Source organism: Anguilla rostrata, chromosome 5 (genome assembly GCF_018555375.3).
Source record: "Anguilla rostrata isolate EN2019 chromosome 5, ASM1855537v3, whole genome shotgun sequence".
Taxonomy (NCBI): Eukaryota; Metazoa; Chordata; class Actinopteri; order Anguilliformes; family Anguillidae; genus Anguilla; species Anguilla rostrata.
Genome location: NC_057937.1, coordinates 47835064 through 47856178, shown reverse-complemented (window position 1 = coordinate 47856178; position 21115 = coordinate 47835064). Strand labels below are relative to the sequence as shown.

Sequence of the window (21115 nt, the reverse complement as noted above, 5' to 3'; positions counted from 1 at the left end):
GCAGAGCAGAGTCCAAACTTGGATGCAGAAATCTGACCATGGCTGCTGTCCTTCCTCTATCCAAATCTGAGTGAACAGAAGCTGGCAAGGAGAGAATCCTCCATGATGATGCAGAGACTGGAGAAATACACAGTGCATAAGCTGAGTCATTTTACACTTCTAACAGCTAGACTAAAAGACTGCAGTGACTCATACAATCCAAATAGGTTTGTTCCTGGTTCATCCTGTTTCAGTACATGTCACAGTAAAATCTGAGAATCAAAGATTCATTGGCATTTTTTTTTTTGTTGTCCTGGCAAGACTTTCATGAAATGTGAAACTGTTTATAAAAGCCATCATTAAATGAATAACTGAATTGTATTGGAATAAAATGTCAATAAAATAATTTGAGACCATTTCAACAAAGTGATTTCCATTTTTTTTTAAACACAGTAAAGTCTTCTGGTATGCCTTCAACTTCACAATGAATATTCTAAATTGAATATATGCCAATGCATTTACAAATGTATAAACACCACATACACACAGACACAAATTACTGTTCGGTTTACTTTTGGAGACTTCCGTCATTGTTGTGCATATGACTATTACATGAAATGTCAAGCTAAGAGGACCCAAATCTCCCACTCCTCTTCCATAAATATACACAAAGAACGAAGCAGTAATGCATTTAAATTTGTGTATGGGCTCTGATCAAAATTATCCATAACATCATCAACAGTATGTGCAAAGTTCAGCACCATGGACAGTTCTATTAAATTCTGAAACCTCATGGTTTCTCAATAGCTAAACATTTCTTCGCCTTAAATCTAGGAAGTACAGATTTAGACCAATAAGGAGTTTGTATATAGACTGGAGATGAGCCAACAAGATGCTGTACTGTGCATAAAAGTATAGGTCAAAATTACAGTAGGAGCATAAAAGTGTCCATAGAAAATTAAAAAACAGAATTCTGTATCAATGAATTGCATGAATTTTGGATACTCTTTGCCTCTACCTTTGGTTTCAATGTGTTTTGTTTAGTCGTTTATATAAGGTTTCCCAGTGTTTATGTTTGTATGTTTGTTAATGTGAATATGATGGTACCAAGATGGTCCATTGTTCGCATTTGGAATTATTGTACAAATGCATTTATTATACAGATGCAATTATTATGCAAATTATTATGTGGCAGTGCAGTATAATGGTTAGGGAGCTGGCTTTATAATTAAGATGTGATTCCCAAGTAGGACCTTGCCATTGTACCCTTGAGCAAAATATTAAATTGCTTCAGTACATATCTAGCTGTACAAATGGATGCTATGTAAACATGTAAAAGTTGTGTAAGTCTGAATATGAGCATCTGCTAAATGCCTGTAATGTAATGTTATAATGTACAGTATATGTGTATTGATGACTGTGGTGCCAATTATATTTAATGTTTTATTCATTGTAGGAGACGTGGATAAATGGAGTAAAATCAATTTAAGAATAAATTGTTTATTTGTGGCAGCTGTTATCAGGGTTACAAATTATACAAATTTATTTTTCAGGCATCCCTTGTGCTTGAATGTAAGAATACATTTTTCTACCAGAAACATGTCGCCATAGCTCTTACATGTTCAGCTCACTTTGTAATTACACATCATTGGGTGGGACAGTTCTTCCATGGTAACAAAAAACACAATTTTAATTCACAGGCATATTCCATTCACTGCATCAAACTTAACTGCTGACTAAAAAGGTTTTTTTTTATTATTTTAACTCTAAAACCAAGGGGACAAAACCCTTGGTTCCTATCAATGTGTATGCCTCCATCCATGACAAGGACAAATTCTTTGTTAATATTTGTGACTCTCTTCCCTAGTCCAAAGCTCATCATTTGATAGTCTGTGGTGATTTGAACCTGAAAATGAATACTGAGCCATTTATCTTCTACAGAAAGTAATACTTCTATATGATCAAATATATACATTGTTTTTTTTTTTTCCTATGTATGTACAGTGAGCTACACAATGTATGGGACACATGGATATTATTTTTTAATTATTTGGCTCTGTACTCCACAATATCTAATTTGTAATCAGAAATTCACATGCTTTCACGTGCTTTTTATACTTAGTCACCCAGTTTCAGGGCACCATAATGTTTGGAACAAATGGCTCCACTGGTGCTTCCTAATTAGTCAGATGTGTAATTGCTTCCTTAGTAAAGGAATAAGAAAGCTTTCAGAATCTTATCTTGATTCAAGGCTTTTGATTGGACTTGGGGTCTGTTATTGCCATTTGTCAAAAAGAGGACTAGAGTTGTGTCAATAAAAGTCAAGGAAGCTATTATCAGGCTGAGAAATAAAAACAAAACAGAGAGATAGGTCAAACCTTAGGCTTAACAAAAGAAATTATTTGGAACATCATTAAGAAGAAAGAGCACTGGTGAGCTCAGTAATCACAAAGGACCTGGTAGGCCAAGGGTTATAGCCATAATGAAGAAAAAAACCCAAACACCAACAGTAACAATCTTCTGCAGGCAGATGTGAATATGTCAGAGACTACTGTTCTCAAAATACATAATGCACATAATTACAGAGGTTACACTGCAAGATGCAAACCACTGGTTAGCCTCAAAAACAGGATGGCCAGGTTAGCTAAGAAGTACCTTAAATGGCCTGCTAAATTCTGGAAAAAGATTTTGTGGACAGGTGAGACCAAAATTTACTTGTATCAAGGTGATGGCAAGAGCAAAGTGTGGAAGCCAAAAGGAGCTGCCCAAGATCCAAAGCAAAGGTGTTTTGGTTTTGGGCATGTATGGCTGCCACAGGTACTGGCTCACTTGTCTTTATTGATGATGTAACTGCTCATAGCAGCAACAGAATAAATTGTGAAGTGTCCAGAAGCATCTTATTTGCTCAAGTTGAACCAAATTCATTGGATTGTGCTTCCTCCTACAGCACGTTAATAGTCCCAATTCCTGAATTCAAGATGTGTGTTAACTCAAAGAACAAGAAATGCTAGGTGATTGACAGACCACGTAATTATACAGCAAACTGTACATATCACAATATATCTAATTCAGGAGATGAGCGCAAACACGATTCCACAGAGTAATCACCAAAATAAATACGCTTTTGTTATCTGGCCGCTTTACATCAAAGATTTTCTTTTGGCTGATGGCAACGACGATTCCAAGATCAATGGGAAAGAAACGGTCCCCTTCCTACCCACGATGCAGCAGGTGCCCATCCTAACCACCCTAATTCAACATGCTGACCTTCCCTGATGCCCATCACCTGCCAAGACGTGTGGATTGCACACTCCCGTGGCTAAAGGCCCGATCACAAGTGTGGTGAATCAAGACCATCTGTCAGCCTCAGGCATGGGAACACTGTCAGCAGAGGCGTGTATTAACCAGAGATACATGCAGTCCACCAGCATTTGATTACATTTCTTTATAAAAGAAATGACACGCTGACAAATGAAACTTAACTATGTGTTCTGAACAAAGTTAAGCCTCTCAAGGGAATCCCCACCTAAAAGTAATAAAATAGAGTAAATTATAAGTCAGTATTTGCAGGCTGTGTCATCACTGTCACACTATTATTATAACTATTAGTTTTCGTATTAGAATTATTATTTATTTATTTTTGACCAGAGAGGTATCAGATTCAGTAAATCCTTAATTGAAAGAGTTTATCACTACCATACCTTTCAGATAATCCTGTTCCATTTTGTGGCTCATTCTGTGATTTTTCTTTCTATTCCTCCTTGTCTGTTCTTAAAAAAAAAACTGACATGCCAACTAAGGACCAAAGACCGGCTAGCAGATGAGAGATGGCCTTGTTTGGGGAAGAGCTGCTCTCATGATATCACTATCTCACAGCCGAATGGCAATGTAAAAGCAATGTTTCCCAGTGTTCTTGAAACTTGTTGTGTTAGCTTCAGCAAGTGGGAGTGTTTAAGTGGTTGTACTCTCCTCTGCTGATTTCTTTTAAGATGCATGTGCAGTTGTTAACACAGATAATGTTTTTATGTGTAGAGTTTAGCTTCAGTTTCAAATTAGGCTAGAATAAATTCAATTGAAACCAAAACATTGCCATAGTGTGACAATATCCCCTTTAAATATGTTTTTAAAAAGCAAATAAAGAATTTTCTGAATGTTGATTATTTTATTTGTGGATCCTACGAAAACCATTGGGAATTGGCTCATTAGGACAGCACCTAATTAAAATCAGTCTGAATGAACAGTGTATTACCTTGCAGTGTGATTCAGCCTGCTTCATAGAAATAGAGGCAAAATACAGCAAGTTGCGCTCATTTTACAGTACAGCTGCAAACTGGAAATGTGAGTACCACACAGCCCAAAGAACACTATCAAGCAGACATGAAGTGGGACACAATACTGTGCACTACACTTGATATTACAGCATGGATATATGGGATTCGTCTCAGACTCCCAGTCATTCAGCACTTTGCACTTAAATCATTTTCTAAACTGTTCCCAAGTTCAAATAGGTGCAGACAATGCATTTACTGTGTGCTGAAAAAAACCTTCATTGCAAATTATTCAAGAAGAATCTTGCATTCAACTGAGGGGTGGGGGTTGGGGTAGCCACCACTCTTCAAGTATTACACTTATGCTTTATGTAATAAACACAGGATCAGAGTAGACCTGGGCAAATATTTTTCATTTCCATTTTTCACTTCTATTCAGGCTTTGACAGAGGCTGAACATATCACCCTGCAGTTTGCATAACTGCTGAAAGTGCAATTTATGTGCTGGTTTCCAGAAGCCTTTTTCATATCCTTTCAACAGATCTGAAAACCAAATACTGTAAATGAAAGAACACAGACACCCTCGCCTTTGAAGCGAGCAATGTGCATATCATTTTTTGCTATTTTGCTATTTTACTTTCCATTCCGATTTTCTTCTTCCAATAATTCTAGTACTTAGGAAAGGCAGCTGCTCCTTATAGTAGACAGCAGCTGTTGGGTCATTTTATGGATTTCTACACAAATCAGGGTGCAAGAACTGAAAAACTGCAGCTGCAGTTTTCAAATAGTTTCAGAATTATTTCAGGAGACATAACTTTCAAAACGGCTATTAACATTATAATTACAATGAATGAAGCCACTGCTGTAAAAAGAAACATAAAAACCATCAAAGCATATTTAAGGGACATGGACACACATGGAAAAATGCTTTTTTGTCAGATCAGACACATTTAGAATGTTTGGTTTTTTTCTAAGACTAGGACAAAAGCTTCTCAGCAGGACAAAGACACGAAGCCAAAGCTTCACTGGATTGGCTTAAATGGGCAGAAGTGCATGTCCTTGAGTCAGGTTGCCAACTGTCAGAAAACGTGTGGACAGCCCATAAAAACAAACCGTCTAACGCTGTCTATATGTCCATAAATTCATGCTAGTATCATTAAATTTAACATACATTTACAGAATTTTGGATAGTGCCTTACGCAACCCAGTCAAGACCTGTCTATGGCAAGACTTGAATGGCTGTCCATGGAACATATCCAACCAGGATATTTTGTTCAGCTTTGGTTTTTTTTTTTTTTGTGAAATGTATTTTAAGTCAACCATATAAACGTTCAGCTAAGAATTCAACTTAAGTTTGAATTCTTAACTTAAGACACTATAAAAGTGTACAGTTTTATCATTCAGGTTTTGAATTAAGTGGTAAGGAATAGTTAATGAAAAGATGGTACAGTATATGAGAAATGTTGTTATGGGATTGGGCAGCATTATTCAATTAAGACTTTGATAAACCTGAGTTAAATTATTCATAGATGCATGCAATCATTCTTTGGGGATCATTTTAAGAACAGCCATATGAAATCAATAAATTACTCAAATTACAAAAAAAGCAGTCTTCTGGCAGGTTCACTTCTGGTTCTAGCATGCTCTGATTGTGGGGAGGAGGTAGCAGTCACAGATTTTAAGAGGATACAGTATGTGCCGGACTGTTTGCAGACATTCATTCTTTGTATGCTACAGTATGTATCACATACAGTGTGAGTGTAATGTCTGTAAGTATTAGGACAGAGACATAATTTTTGTTGTTTTGAACTCTCGCACATTGGATTTGAAATGAGACAATGAATAGAAGGTTACAGTGCAGACTGTGCTCAAATTTGAGTATTTACATCTGTATTAGATTATCCGTGTAGGGAATACAGCCTTTTTTACAAGTTGTCCCCACATTTTACGGGGCCATAAGTAAATATCTATGCTGATATCCGGGAGAGTTCTTGATCTGTTTAACAGTTGAAAAGGGTTTTTTCGTCACAATTGAAAGCAATTTTTTTTTTCTTCACAATTCTTCTGTCATCCACTGCAGTAGTCTTCCGTGATCTACCAGGTTATTTGTGATTGCTGAGCTCACCAGTGCATTCTTGCTTCTTAACAATGCATCAGACTGTTGATTTTGATACATCCAGTGTTCTGGGGATCAATTTATTCAGATGTTTCAATCTTATGATACCCTGCTTTATTGGCATTTGGTCCTCATGTTGAGAACAACATCAACAGACTCCAAATGCCACACCTTGAATCAGATCTAGACCGTTTGTTAGATTTCTTGTGCAAAAAAAATTGAAGGGGGGGAATTGATTTGACCTTGATTCTGGGCTAGTTGTGATTGTTTTCAATAATCGTAATTCCTTTTTTTTTTTTCAAGCTTAAACTTTGCCATATTCAAAACATGTATGGTCAAACAAAACAGTATCATGTTTCAGATGTTCCCTTTTGGGAAATTTCCCCAAATTTCCCCAGAAGCATTCATTTCAGTTCTCTTGGATGAGAGTCAGATGTATCAGTGTCACTTAAAATGGCGCTATTGGTTTCGCTATTGCTGTTTAGGAAGCTTGCCAAGTTTGTCTGCATGGAAACAAACAATGAATAGCAGGTGTGTTAAGTCACAAAATATGCACAGCTGGGATAAAATCATGCCACACTAAAACGCTAATGGGAGCTAAGCATCATTATTTCGCCTGCTGAGAGTTGTGTTTTATAGATAATGCCAATAAAGCTTTTATTGCTCCACCCTGTGCCATGCAGTGTCTGTGACATTCAAAACACTAAGAGAAACACTTAAGGCAGTAAATTCAAGCGTGTTGCTCAGGCATGTTCAAGCTGATGGTTTGTCCAAATGGGTTGAACAATGTCTGGCTGGTGGAGATATTGGGGGTGAGGGATCATACAGTAAAACTCCCTGGGAATCTAACTGGGTAAGAAATACATGGGAGTGTGTAACCAATCTGTTGTAGGGAGGATGATTACATGAACTAAGAGGTACAGTATGGTGGGAAATAAACCTTAACACCCCTACTCTTTGGGAAGGGTACAGTGTGGTCTTAAAGGCTGTGCGCCTGGACCTTGGTTTAATGTCTAATCTAATCTGAAGGATGCAACCTTCTACAGAACACTAGCCTATCACTGCAATGGGGCATTGAATTGAATCTTTTGTAGAGAGAAGAGTGCTCCCTACTGGCCATGCAAAACCAATTCCAAATGCAACTCCCCCCAAGCCAAATGCTGCTGAACTAAGCACTATGAACTGCATCAGGGAAGTCAATATTGGTCGATGTCATGTATTATAGCACTCAAGACTACATTAAACCTACAGTATTACAACAATTTTATTGTTGATTGAATATTGTACAGCAAATAATAAGGCAATGGTAATCTGACAATATTGCAGTGCTGCCCTTACGATTTTTTTCTTTCTTTATAAAAATATCTATCACTAATTTGTGACATACTGTACAGAAATGTTAGAAGTAACTTTTACAGATACAGATAATACAGATAGTATTACGAGTGGGAAAACGTACTGTGATGAAAAAGCTCCTTTTAGCAGAACAGATTAGCTCACACCTGAAAGAATGCAGATTTTAATTGCTGTTGCAACGATTCAATTAGCCTGTCAGTTCTGGAGGGGCTGGTTGATCGAGTTGGAAATTGTAATTAAATGGGGAGACACAAAGTAAATTAACACGATATATTATATACAGACAACTCATTTTTTATTATAATTTTAACAAATTTATAATTTATTATGACCTTCGATCAGCTTTTATTTACAGTGCATAATATTATCAATATTTTAGTATTCACTTTATAATAAAAAATCCATAATAGAAATCCCCTATTTTAAAGAAAATGAAAATAGATTTTTAAATAAGCTTGGATATTTTATTTTTTCCTGATTTAGTCCATTTCTTAATTTATTTGATCTATTTATTCATTTTTTGTGATATAACATGCAACATACAAACAGGCTTCAAGCTTCCTAAGCATTAACAGTACGTGTGCGTGCATATATACGTGCATGTTTGTGTGTGTGTGTGTGTGTGTGTGTGTATTCTGCCTCTCGCCCAATGCATGCTGGGATAGGCTCCAGCACCCCTGCGACCCTGCCCAGGATAAGTGGGTATAGATAATGGATGGATGGATGGATGGATGGATGGATGGATATACAGTATGTGCGTGTGCATGTGCACATGCGTGTGCTTGTGCGTGTGACTGTGTGTGTTTTTCCAGTCATGTTGAATTAAATTTGATTAAATTAGTATTAGTATTAAATTACTAATAACCAAAAAAGTACTTAAAATATTTACAATACATTGCAAAAACATTTACTAGGATGTAATATTTTTTTAACCAGGGAAAACTATTAAGGGTTAACATTCTCTCAACTTTCATTTTCTATTCAAGACATTCTTCTTCAGAATCTGTCTTTACGTCAACCTATCTACCCAGATTCTTTCAAATCATAAATTAATCTTAACTGAAACAGAATAAAGGAATCTATCAACCAAAAAACAGGATTCTAAGCAAGCATACATAATGAGGAGGGGAATCCTTCCCCAATCTACAGACATTTAAATTTGTTACAGCTAGTAATCACTGAATAAGGAAACACAAGATCACCTGTCCTTCTTTACTTGTGACTTCAAACAGACTGCAACTTGCATGCCAGTCTGTCTTGGAGCACCTGTTTCTCTGGGGATGTGAAATTATAGCTGAATTTTGATTCCATCCTTAATTACTTCTCAGCTTGAAGTTCCATTCTACCTCCCCCTCATTTGAGTCCCTGTCTGTTTCAAGTCTGTCTGTCCATCTGGCTGTCAGCTTGTCCACCCAGCTGATACTGCACTGATACTGTCGCCGGTTCAAACTCTTCATGTCCATACCCCACATCAGGTGTAACATCTTGTTTGCAAGTCAGTGACCCAATGATTTCACCAATAATCAACCTACTGATCTCATTAGCATTAAGTAAATCAATTAACCATTCATTACATAGCCAGCCTACTGGATAGCTGAACATTTCAAATATGAGCTGATATCTCTTGTATGTTTTTAAATGCATTTCCTTTTGACATGCCTTTAAATCACTGTGTGCATTTCATTCAAGGTATCCATATACTGATAGCAATGTATACATCATATATAGACATATCATGGTTTCACAAACTTCCAATGTATTCCAAAAAAATCATAGCATTTCAAAAACAAATTTAAACCGGCAAACATGAAATCTAATTATTTCCAAGGTTATCTAAACCAGACATGCCTAGAGTTTTGAGCATAATGGGAGCCAGGCCTGCTGGTCAAAATATTAAAATTCCCTTTCTCATAAACTTTTACTTAACTTAATGTTTCCCTTTGATCTCCCCAATGTGGAATGCCCAATCGCATTGCGTGTGTGTGTATGTGCGGGGGGTGGAGGGCGGAAAACATCGGGGGAGGAAGACACTTAACATGCTGCTCAACAGGTAGACTTGTGCACAACCAATCAACCAGCAGGGGTTGCTAGTGAGCAAAGAGATGCTGCAGTCCCTACCAACTGAAACCCTCTCATCCCTGGGTGACACTAGAGCAAACTGTGTGTCACCTGGCAGGGCTGCTGGACACAGTCAGCACCAGTACTGTCCAGATAACTTCTTAAAATATAATTTATTTTTATTACCACCCTATAGCAGACTGAACCAAGTTTGCCCCCAGGTCATAGTTTTGGCATTCCCAATGATGTGGCCTACATCAAAACTGACAGAGAAAACAGGAATATGAGTTTACTACGTATATACTTTTGGGGTGGATAAAATGGCAAAATGTATTATTTTAATAATCTTAAGTAACTGCATGTAGGTATTGTAAAGAAGAGAATCACCATATTCATGAGCGAATGCAGTTTGAAAATAAGTTTGTGCAAACAAGCAAAGCAAAATATTCAAAAGAGGTGTGACAGAGCAAAAAATAAATAGCTATGGCAATGTCTGCACAAGCAAAACACATTTTAGATAAAAGAAGCCTGCACTGCCTGTAGAAGGAATAAGTTAAAATGCTTTGCTTGAAAGATGACTGTGGACAAGCTATTTCTCTTTTTCCCTATCACCCTTAAAGTAGAAGTAGTTTGGCGATTTGTTCTAAACTCGGGCACATGTGCAAATCTTCTCTACAACATTGGCTTTTTATTATATACTTTCATGTTATTATATTTATTTCTTAATGTATTTCCTAGTTTTATACAAATTTAGAATTCCCACTTGTATCCTCAAGTCAAGCTCATCGCCGCAGCCTCTACTGTAAAGCTCTTCTCCGGGAATATACGATGTCCGCCATCGCTTATTCTCACACCGCAGTCCACAAATTGAGCTTGCAAAGACATTTCTGGTTTAGCCGGAGCAAGCAGACTGTGGGTGCCCCATTGACCTCCCTGGGTGATGCTACAACCAATTATGCATTGCCCTGCGGGGCTACCGGCCACAGATGGCAGCAGTACGGTCTGGGTTTGATACTGGATCATGGGGTCTGTCCACACAACAGAACAGTGCCTTGGCACCCGGCAGCCACTGTGTTCTTATATTTGCTTGCCTACATTGTCACAAGCCCTGTTTATTGCGGTCGATGTTATCTGTTCCCCTCAGCTTGCATTGCAACAAAAAACTGAATTTGTTCTATTTGAACATGGTTGTTTTAACATCTATCTAAACATTGAAAAATCTCAATAGTTTTAAATGAAAAATAACAAGTTTTAAAAATAATAAGGACGAATTTGTTAAATTCATTCATTCACAGTCTGATCCCAAATGTAAAAATTTGAAAAAACAAAATGCTGTCCTTGGCTGAGAAAGCATGCAGCCCTTGAGAAAATTTACCCTTCAAAAGATCGCTGTTTGACATTCATGACAGTATGACAAAAAAAAAAATCTGATGGATCATAGCTGCATAAACACCTTAGCCTAGTCAGTTTTCAACTGAATCATCACCATAATATAATAAATGTGTGACAACCAATGTTTTTTCTCTGTCGTCACGCATGAGCAGGTGAATCGGGGGTCTGGTGTAATCATAGGATCTGTTATTCTCTCTAAATAGATCTATTTTCCCGTGTAATGCGCATGGGTCACTCTCTTTTCGTTGAAATGGCAGCTGAGGACAGCCGGCACTGGCTGTTTTCCAGTATCTCAGATAAATCACACGGGGGGAAAAAAATAAATAAAACAAAACACTTTCCGTGATTAGGCCTCGCAGATACATTCGTGTTCGGCTGGTGAAGTCCCTGCAGGTAGCGCTCTGCGGCACGGTTATGTAACTAAAATATACCCCGGCGTATGTGCAACTGACAGCCAAAACTGCAGGCAGGACAATGCCAGCATGCCAGCCTTCAATCACTGAAATTAACTGTACATACGTATATGATTGTCCCCATCTTCCTGACAGTCTGGCCTTGATCTCACCTCCTCAGTTCTCTCGCAGAACTTTACCTTAGGTACCCTTGTTGCCATGGTAATGCCACAATCCAGTAATGAGGCAGAGGGGCATCCTAAGGAGAAGAGACAAGGTTGTGTATCAGAGGGATTCATCAAAAAAAAAAACAGTAACCCTTCAGGATCACGGCTAACATGTACATACACTTATAATAAATTATATAGATTAAAAAATGCAGAGAAATAAGCAGTAACGCTTTTAGGCAATATAAAATAATTCAGAATGAAATGGACTTTTCCTGCACTACACAAGGACTGCAATGTTTTACTGTAGCACCATTGTGTTTAGCCAGTGATTAAAACAATCTAGATTCAATATAAGATAAGATTAAAAAAACATACATCTCGACCATTAAAGTGAAAATCATACATCATTGCCTCAGCCCAACCCAACGATTAACATTATGCTGCTTCCCTACAATTAGTATGTACTCCAACAACAAGAGCAATTATAACACACTGCAATCATAAACAATCTAATTTTGAATGTAATCATTAAAATATTGGATTTCCTCAGACAGGAAAGGACTCCTAAATCATCTGGTTTGGCACAATAAAGTGTCCACTGAAAACACTCCACTGCTGCATGCAGACGTCTGTTGCATTTCCATTAGACCAAGTTCAATCCATACCTCTATATGGGCACATCCACAATGATAATTTCCATTTAGTGAAGGTAAACCTAAGTGTTGTCTAAAGCATGCTGGCTCAGCTCAACTGGATACCTCATACACTACTGTAGTACTCACTCAATTCTGTCAAGTGATTGTAATGTAATTTCATGAAACAACAAAAGTTAGGCTTCTGTCTCCAGTTTTTAAGCTTAACACAGGATAATGATAGAAGAATATTAAATATCCTGCAAGCTTTCGCAAGATTGTTCACTACTGAATACTCCATTTATCATCCATAATCGCACACCCCCCCCTCCCCTCCCCACCCCACCCCACCCCCTCGCCCCTCCATTGACAAAGTGCACAATCATAACGTCACTGTAATTACATTTAATGTAGAACAAAATATAGAATTCCATGCATCATACTTCACTGTTATTTTATTGGTGATATTTGCGATTTTCAAGCTAGGTGAATCAACACCACCTATTGGGATGGAGTGTGGTTCAGACTGCTAGAGAAGCTTGTACAATATATATCCATTAGTATCTAGGAGACCTTTGCAGTGATACCTTTCTGTTTGCACTTCAGATGGGTCACATATTAAAAGTAGAATCCCAAAAACCAGAGACAAGAAACCCAGCTGCGGCATTTTCTTCCAATGCCTCCAAATGAATAATGAATTAATTCAATAAAGCAAGCATATGAGTGAGAACCTTAGCACTCATGTTCTCTTGTGCAGCTGCCAGATCTGAAAATACCCCAGTCGATGTACATAGTGTTGCCATGTGGGTGTTGCAGAGGAGATGTATGACAGTAGCAAATGCATCTGAACATTTGCTATGGGGAAGGCATGATCAATATAAACCATTCACCCATCGCAATGTTTACATAACGTATAAGGTGTTATGGACTTCAAATCCCCCTCAGATGGACTTAAGAAAGAATCAAAAACAAGGTGTCAAATCTCCTGTGATCTTGTCATCTGACATGCAAATACATGAACAGCTCTAGTCAGATTAATTCTGTCCTAGATGTAATAACTGTCTGAATGTCTGAATTATTACTGAAGTGTCTCCTTAAGAAATTCAGGTGCATGACAGTTAGTGTGGTATGTAAACTTTGAGATCTTGAGTGTCTTTGTCCCACAGGCCTCCTGCTCAAATCACATCAACCAATTTATATCCTATTATGTCTACAAATAAGTGTATGTGTTCAATTATACTGTACGAATGAACAGATGTAGTCATAGATATACATCTATGATAGGAACTGTGATAGGAATGACAGGAACAGTGATTTTCAGATAGTGTGTGATTAGATATGTGTTGGCAGCAATATAGTGACATAGCATGTTAATGAGACATTTTAAAGTGACAAAGAGTTGCTTTGGATTTGGAGACAGGAGGCACAGAAAGAATTAGACACAACCTGTACACACGCAATTAGCAAAAACAGACCGGGAGGTAGAAAGAAAAGTTTGTCTGAACACTGGTGAAGTCATAGCACCAGAGGACTTCATTATCCTGTGTTCATCCAGGATATTATCAAGGATCTGCAACATCAGGACTGAATTTTAATTGCGCCCTGTGAATTAGGAGGGACATTTTGGAGGATGGATAACATTTTCATGTACTCTGGTAATGACCTGCTTTACAGGGAAAAGGCTGTAAAGACAGTTTATGGCTATTTTTGTGCATAGAATGGCAACCAAAAAAAAAACACAAAAGCTGACTATTAATAACAGAGCCTGTCCTTGTTTAGCGGCAAGAATATTTGGGGGTGAATACTGTACAATTAAAATATGTTCCAAAATAAGCCAGAATTGTGTGGCCCAGGGATAGTTATAGCCCTAAACGATTAACAATGCCAGATTAAAAATGCCACATAGTTTGCTTATAAAAAATCCCAGGTAAAGGTAATTGTCAAAATGAAGTTGCAGTTCTACGAACAGAGACTCATATAGTTTTATCTGCATTCTGTCTATGTTGTGGTGTAACACAATGCATCTAATTAACACATTTATATATGCATAATCTGACTAATTCCGCATCCAGACAGACAGCTGGACATTTTCAAAAGTATTAGGGAAGGTTGCATGCCCCATTAGTCTTTGATGTTCCTGTAAAGATTGAAAGTTAAAGGCCACAATGTACCTAATCCTTTCCCAGAGTGGGTCTGAAAAATATGAGAGAGAAAGTGAGAGAGAGAACGAGGCACAGAGTGACAGAGTGGGAGAAAAATGTGACAGCTGGAGAATCAAGATGTGTATACAGCATTCAGCAAGATCAAGGTTTTTGTTCTTCCCCAACAAAGCAAGCTCATGCAGCTTGGACTGAGCACTCAATCCACGCCCACCCTCACATCCAGAGGGTAATGACGTACAGTGTCAATGAGTCAACTTCCCTTTGGGAAAAAGAATCTTCAATCTCCAACACATTCATTTGGTTTCTGTTTTTCGCATGTTTTTACGGTTTCAACTGCTCCAGTGAAGATAACCTATTACATTTTATTACCATCATTATTTCTCCAATAGTCTGTAGCAATTTTTAGGAAATAACCCTGCCCCCTGGGCTTGGTCAGAGATGGACAGGTACATTATGAAGAATGTCTCAGTTAATAAAAATTGATCACATTCAGGCAAGTTACGGAAATATACAGGTCTGTATCTGAATCTCAACATGAGTGACATGTAATTGTGCCCATAAAAAAACTCAAGGTGCACCGTCTCCCACTGTTGGTGGGATAAGATAGTCATTAGGCAAATTCTTGTGAATCCCTGGAAAACATTGGTCTTCTGTTACTAAGGAAGGTCAGATGTGTGAGGGCTGCCTAATTATTTCTCATAACAACACAACGAGCAGCAATCAAAGTGCCAAATAAGGATTCCAGGTGAGTGTACGGGACATTCCAGAGTCACACAACGCAAGGCTTTAAGGAACGTTCCTCCTCTAATCTCTTCATCTTGTCAGAGCAGTCACAAAGGATGCCATATCTGGATGATGCAGGGAGATGATATTTTTGTCTTTTTGCCACACATTTATCAAAATAATCTATTCTTTCAACTTTCTGGACCATCAGAAAGCAGTTCAGAATACCTGGAAGTGTAAGGACACTCCCGCTGTCCTCTCTGTCGGTTAAAAAAAGATTTTTATGAAAGCATAGGCATTTTTATGGAGTCCATCCTTCAGGGAGATGAATGTGGGCCCATCCTCCCCGTTCTCCTTTCAGACAGAGCACTCGTTGACTTTGTACTCCGCCATACAGAGCACTCAGAGCACAAGCAGCAGCGCCGCAATGTATTATAGACTGGTCAGCCCAAGTCACTTAAAGGTGCCAAGGCAAATTGGATGATCACGGAAAGTAAGTTAAAGCTGCACAGCGGCCTCCTCTTCAGTTCTACGAGATTACAGTGGAGTCATCGGTGACCTTCACGCGGCAGCACCCCTTCTCCCGCCGTCCCACATGACAGCCTAGCTCAGTGGAGCAGGTCGGTTCTACATGGCATGTCAGCTCTCCTTTCCCATCAGCATTGATTTGAAATTGATTAATCAGAAGTTTGTTGGAGACAGAGGAGGGGTGAGATCCAATTCTTCATCCAAGTGTATTAAGAATTCATTGGTCTTTGAAACAGCAGTAGATTCCGTTTTTTTTAACAACTAAGGATCTTTCTCTCAATATGAGAGAGAGAGAGAATACTTTGTAGGACGTAGGTAGAGCAATATTTTGCTGCTCTACCTACATTCTTGCATAACAAAAATATGTATATATATATAAACTCAATGATTTCTTGCTGTCAACTAAGACTGTAATACAATCAATAAATTTGTTTAGTGAAATGCTCAGCTTTGCTAATTCAGATGCCTCAGCCACATTATGCCTTTTCAGGGAGGGTGTAAGGAGAGGGAGGAGAGTAGGAGAAGCCACATAATGGTAGCTTAGATGGAACGTTATAAGGAAAAGTAAAAGTCCCCCACAGACAAATTGAAGCAGGAACAAGCTGAGCCTCACTATAATGGCCATTTAATTGGAATCTGTGGCTTGCTTGAATGGCTCTTGTTCGGGGGTAAAACGGGAGTGTTTAAATTACTCTTCGGCTCCTGCCTTTGCTCTTCTCTATTTCTCTTCTCTGTACATGAGCATGCCATTGCGAGGAGTCCATTAATCCCATGGAAGTGACTACAAAGAGGAACAAGGCCTCTGAGTTTTATGGGAAAAATTGTGGCTGTCCAGGACCTGGTCCACAGTCCCCTGCACAGGCTCAGCAGGCAGAGAGAGGGCAGCCGCAGGGTCCGATCCAGAGTTCTTTCACTGCAGACATGGGAACACTTACAAGACCTCTGGAAAATGAAGAAGTCTGATACCATTTGTTCTCTCCCCTCCTGAGGATTGGCGAAGGGGTACGCTGGAAAAAAAAAAAACAGTCCCCCTCAAGGCAGGCCGATTGAGTTTGTTTCTGTTAAAGAGTTGTTTTCCCAGCCCTCTCTCCTCGTGCAGCTGACAGAGATATAGAGGGGGAAATCGGGGGACAGCCGAGGAGGGCGTGCGGAGATTCTTTCTGAGTTTGGCGAGAGGAGGACCAGAGGGCTCAGAGCGGAGTGGGTTAGTGATTAGAATCAAAGTGGCGGCTGAGGGGAGGAGAGGGGAAGGGCTCTCTTATTAGGGCACTGGAGAGAAGGGAGCGATCATTAGAAAGGTTTTGAGGTGGAGAGGGAAAAGCGAGTCTTTTAGTGTCTCCCTCACTAAGGTATAAACGACAGTTAGACGCGGAGGCTGCAGAGCGTGTGGATGTTTGTGTGTCTGTCATTAAAACCCAATACAGGATGCAGAGTGCTCTTTCAACCTTCAAGGGAAAAACAAATCATTAAGAAGAGATAAAGTGGGTGGAGAAAGCATTCTTTTCTTCTGTCTCCCTCGGAGCCGATAGAGACCCGGTAAGGTGCAAATCATGTTTCCATCCCTCTTGCTGCAAAAACACTTTAAACACGCAAATGTGACAGGAAAGGCAGCAACTCCAGAACCAAGCGTCACATTGGCACAACTAAAACATGAATATATACATCTATAAGCACATACATGGGAACAAGCAGGACGACCTGTCCCTCGTGTTTCCTGATTGCCCCTAATGGCCAGTGCGCAGTGAGTCAGCCACAGCAGTGACTGTTCCACTGTTCATGGGCATTACGTTTTTTTTGGAGCTATTTGTCTTTTTTTGAGTCTCACTCAAACCTGTTGTTTCTCTGCACTGGGCTTCAAACGTGCAGGACATGATTCTGACAGATCAGGAGTTGCCCTCTAATCCCTCAGGACCCCATCAATGACTACAGGTGCTAGGAACAGATACTGCATAACACGAAGTTTAAAGTCAGCTGATTGTGAGGGGGCAGTAGATGAGGAAGGCTAAACCCCTAAAGTACAACACATCGCCCCAATTAATTCTGAATAATCACCCATGCAAGATACTCCTTTAATAAGGCCTGATGCCTCGGTGCTCCCCAAGTCATGTGTTACATTTGTAATCTCTGCATATAGCCTATTACATGTTCCCCAGATATTCAACATGAGAAAGGGAATGCATTCTGTCTCTCCACAGGAGAGATCGAAGTTGTTGATCAATCATAAAGTATGACAGTTAATTGTCTGATTATCTCCAGAGCTTAGAATTACAGTGTTCTGTCTGCAGTATAGTCTAGGCTTTAAAACATAGAAGTTTCGTATCTTAGCATTGTTTTACATGTTAGTTTTCAGGTCTGATGGTCAAGGAGAAAAATATATATTTACACAGAGAAAGAGAAAACAAACAGCTCATATGAAGTTTGGAATCAATATGAGAATCCCCTTACTTGAAACCAAAGTCCAGTATTCTTCTTTAAGCTGATGAAAGCCAAATCAGAAGAGAGGGCAAGTGTCATTCAAAAACAGCCAAGCTTTTCATAAGGAAAAACACCTTTCCAAGGATATCTTGAGGAAACACAATTTGCACATTTGCAAGTCATATTATAAAGTCAAAAGATGCATTTGGCTTGTCGGCACTGCAGAGCCTGTCCGAGAACAATGCTCTGTCAGCAATATGAGGAGGAAGAACTAGTATGAGATTTTCAGTCATGTGACCAGGAAAAAATAAGATTAACTTAAAAAAAAAAGAATTTATAGAGTACATCATCTTTCCCATTACAATTCACTGGCCCAGCTCCCTTTGGATACACTACAGCAACACAGCTACAGTCATCCAATGGGCACAATCAAGTCCAATTTTTATATCATTAGTGTTGCATTTACAAGGACGAAGATACTGGCCCAATAATGATACTGACCACCCTACTATAATGGCAATCCAGTTCACTCCTCCATTTTGGCAAACCCGCGGTACATTCGTAAAATGCAACGCTGCAGACTTTTGCCCTCATTGATCTGAAAAGATAACTTACTTTCCACAGTAAGGTCAACTTTTGGATAGCTTTTGGAAATGACTGGGCACAAAAATGAATGTCTAAGCCACATAATAGCTCAGATCAATTCTAAGTGAATAACCAAAAAAAAGTGACCAAAAAAATTCCCTGCCGAATGCTGGCAAGTGCGGTCATTAATAACTCATCAGAACCTATGAGCTGAGCTAAGCGGAATCCACCTGCCATAGGCTGCACTGTGTGGCAAAGCAGTTGAAATGGTCAGTTCCTATATTAAAAGTTATGTACTAACTTTTGACTTGAAAAGTTAGTCCACTGGAGAATTTTTTTTTTTTTTAACTAACAACGAACACTGCAATCAGACACATATTTGTCGGACCATATGCTCAACATTAGTCATTTAGAAGTGTCATTCAATAACCAATATTAGAATAAATATGATAATTGGCTATTAACAATGAATATCAAAGCATCAGTTCTAATCATATTCTAGGCATTCAGTCATAAGGAAACGAAAGCTAATGAGATGCCTATTTCGAAAATCTCTTCAGCGTTTCATGCTGAGTTTATTTCAGGTGCATGATCTTTCCTCCCAAAACTCCAGTCTTCTTTAGTTCCCAATGAGGAGAAAAAAGTAGAACCACATTCAGTACTAAAAGTGCTAGGCTTACATTGCATTAGGAAATCATGAATTTTTCATTAACCATTATAGAATCTGAATTTCTCATTCTCATAAATTATTAACTTTGCCCAAAAATAAAATAAAATTTTTTCTGAAATTCATTTTCTTGAGGTGATACCACTTGATAAAGTATACAACAGCATTTACGCTGTAGCGTCAAACAGGCAACAACATTACTGTACATGCAGTATGTGACTTCAAAAAAACTGAACTATTATCTCACACCTCATATGGCTTCCAATAATGTGTCGCCACATCTCAGTGCTTGAACAGGACCCAACACTCGGTAGTCCACGCAGATGCCTCATCCATTTTATACTTTGATTTGATTTACGAGACTATGCCTCCAAAGTGCCTTGAAAGAAAATTGCAACTTGTTGTCCCTACTTCTGCGTTTTGGCAACTGATATTCCCACTACACCCTCTTAATGAGCAGCATTTTACCCTCTGTTCTCCCTCTACGCGCATGCAGGGAATTATCAGTCAAAGTAAATTTGAAGCAAATACAAACAATTTCTCTATGATTAAACCTTGCACAAAATGACATCTGCTGTAAGGCTGCCACAGCGTCCTTGGTTCACTCATTGTGCTATGGTATTTATTATTATCATGGGTACACATGAGGGAAATATGAGACTCAGAAGCACTTATTGTTCCATATTTTGTCTAATTTATGACCTTAACAGTCTAGAACAATGATAATGCAATATTGTTTTGCGCCTTATGCTAACAAATTAGCTTTAAATATCCGAAAACTGTCTTCCCAGTTTCCCATTCCATTGACCTTGTCTTTTTCGTACAGATGCCGTATGGTATTTATGCCAAGATGTTTTTAGAGAAAATAATGTTTTGTTTTTGTGTTTTTGTTTGGGGAACTGTAGTATCTGGGTGTACACCCGACCACAACTTATAAAATCCAACAAACCCAAGTCATAAATATAGCTATGAACAACATCGATGAACATCTTGGATAAAATAAAGAAAAACTGAATTCTAAATGATACAAAAAAGGGCTTGTTTGCCTTCTAGTCAGAGGTTAAAACAGCCTACTTCAAAGTCCTTTTTTCTGGCTTACCCTTATTTTATAAATAGCAAATAAAATCATGTTACTGTTCACCTCGTCAGAAAGACATGGATGTATCGCCTCCCCACACAATCCACCCGCCCACCTATTTCCACCATCTCTGGGTAGCTGGCTGAGAAACCGCCTTCACAGCCCGTATAACAAGCTGATCAGAGTCAAGTTGGGAAGATTACATTCATAATCATCTTTCAGCCACTTGTGAGATTTAATGCTATTGGATTTTGTGACTCTCATTTTTTAATCAAGTGCAATCTTAAAACGAGATCTGGGTAAAGCTGTGCACCCACTTAATTGGGTCTTATCCTGTTTTATAAGTGGAGGAGGGGCCTTCCCTGCCGGCTCAATGGTGCCACGACTAAGACATGCCCCACAACTGAGTCAGGTCATTGTGGCTGAATGCTTCACAGGTCCAATTAGCATAGATTTTTTTTTAAGAGTCAGAAACTGCTGGGGAATATCTGTTTGAGCTGATTATTGCTGATCTCTCTCTCTCTCTCTCTCTCTCTCACACACGCACACACACACACAGTTTAACACATTCAAACTCTGTGTTCATAATTGTTA

The 21115-nt window shown here is 38.8% G+C and overlaps 1 protein-coding gene across 1 annotated transcript in view; it reads right to left on the bottom strand.

Moving 5' to 3' along the window:
- Positions 1 to 11822, bottom strand: part of LOC135255501 (NT-3 growth factor receptor-like) — a 185453-nt gene extending 173631 nt beyond the window's left edge. Inside the window, exon 1 of the mRNA XM_064336747.1 lies at positions 11735 to 11822. The gene's annotated coding sequence lies outside the window, so the exon portion shown is untranslated. The remainder of the gene's footprint in view (positions 1 to 11734) is intronic.
- Between the last annotated feature and the right edge of the window lie 9293 nt (positions 11823 to 21115).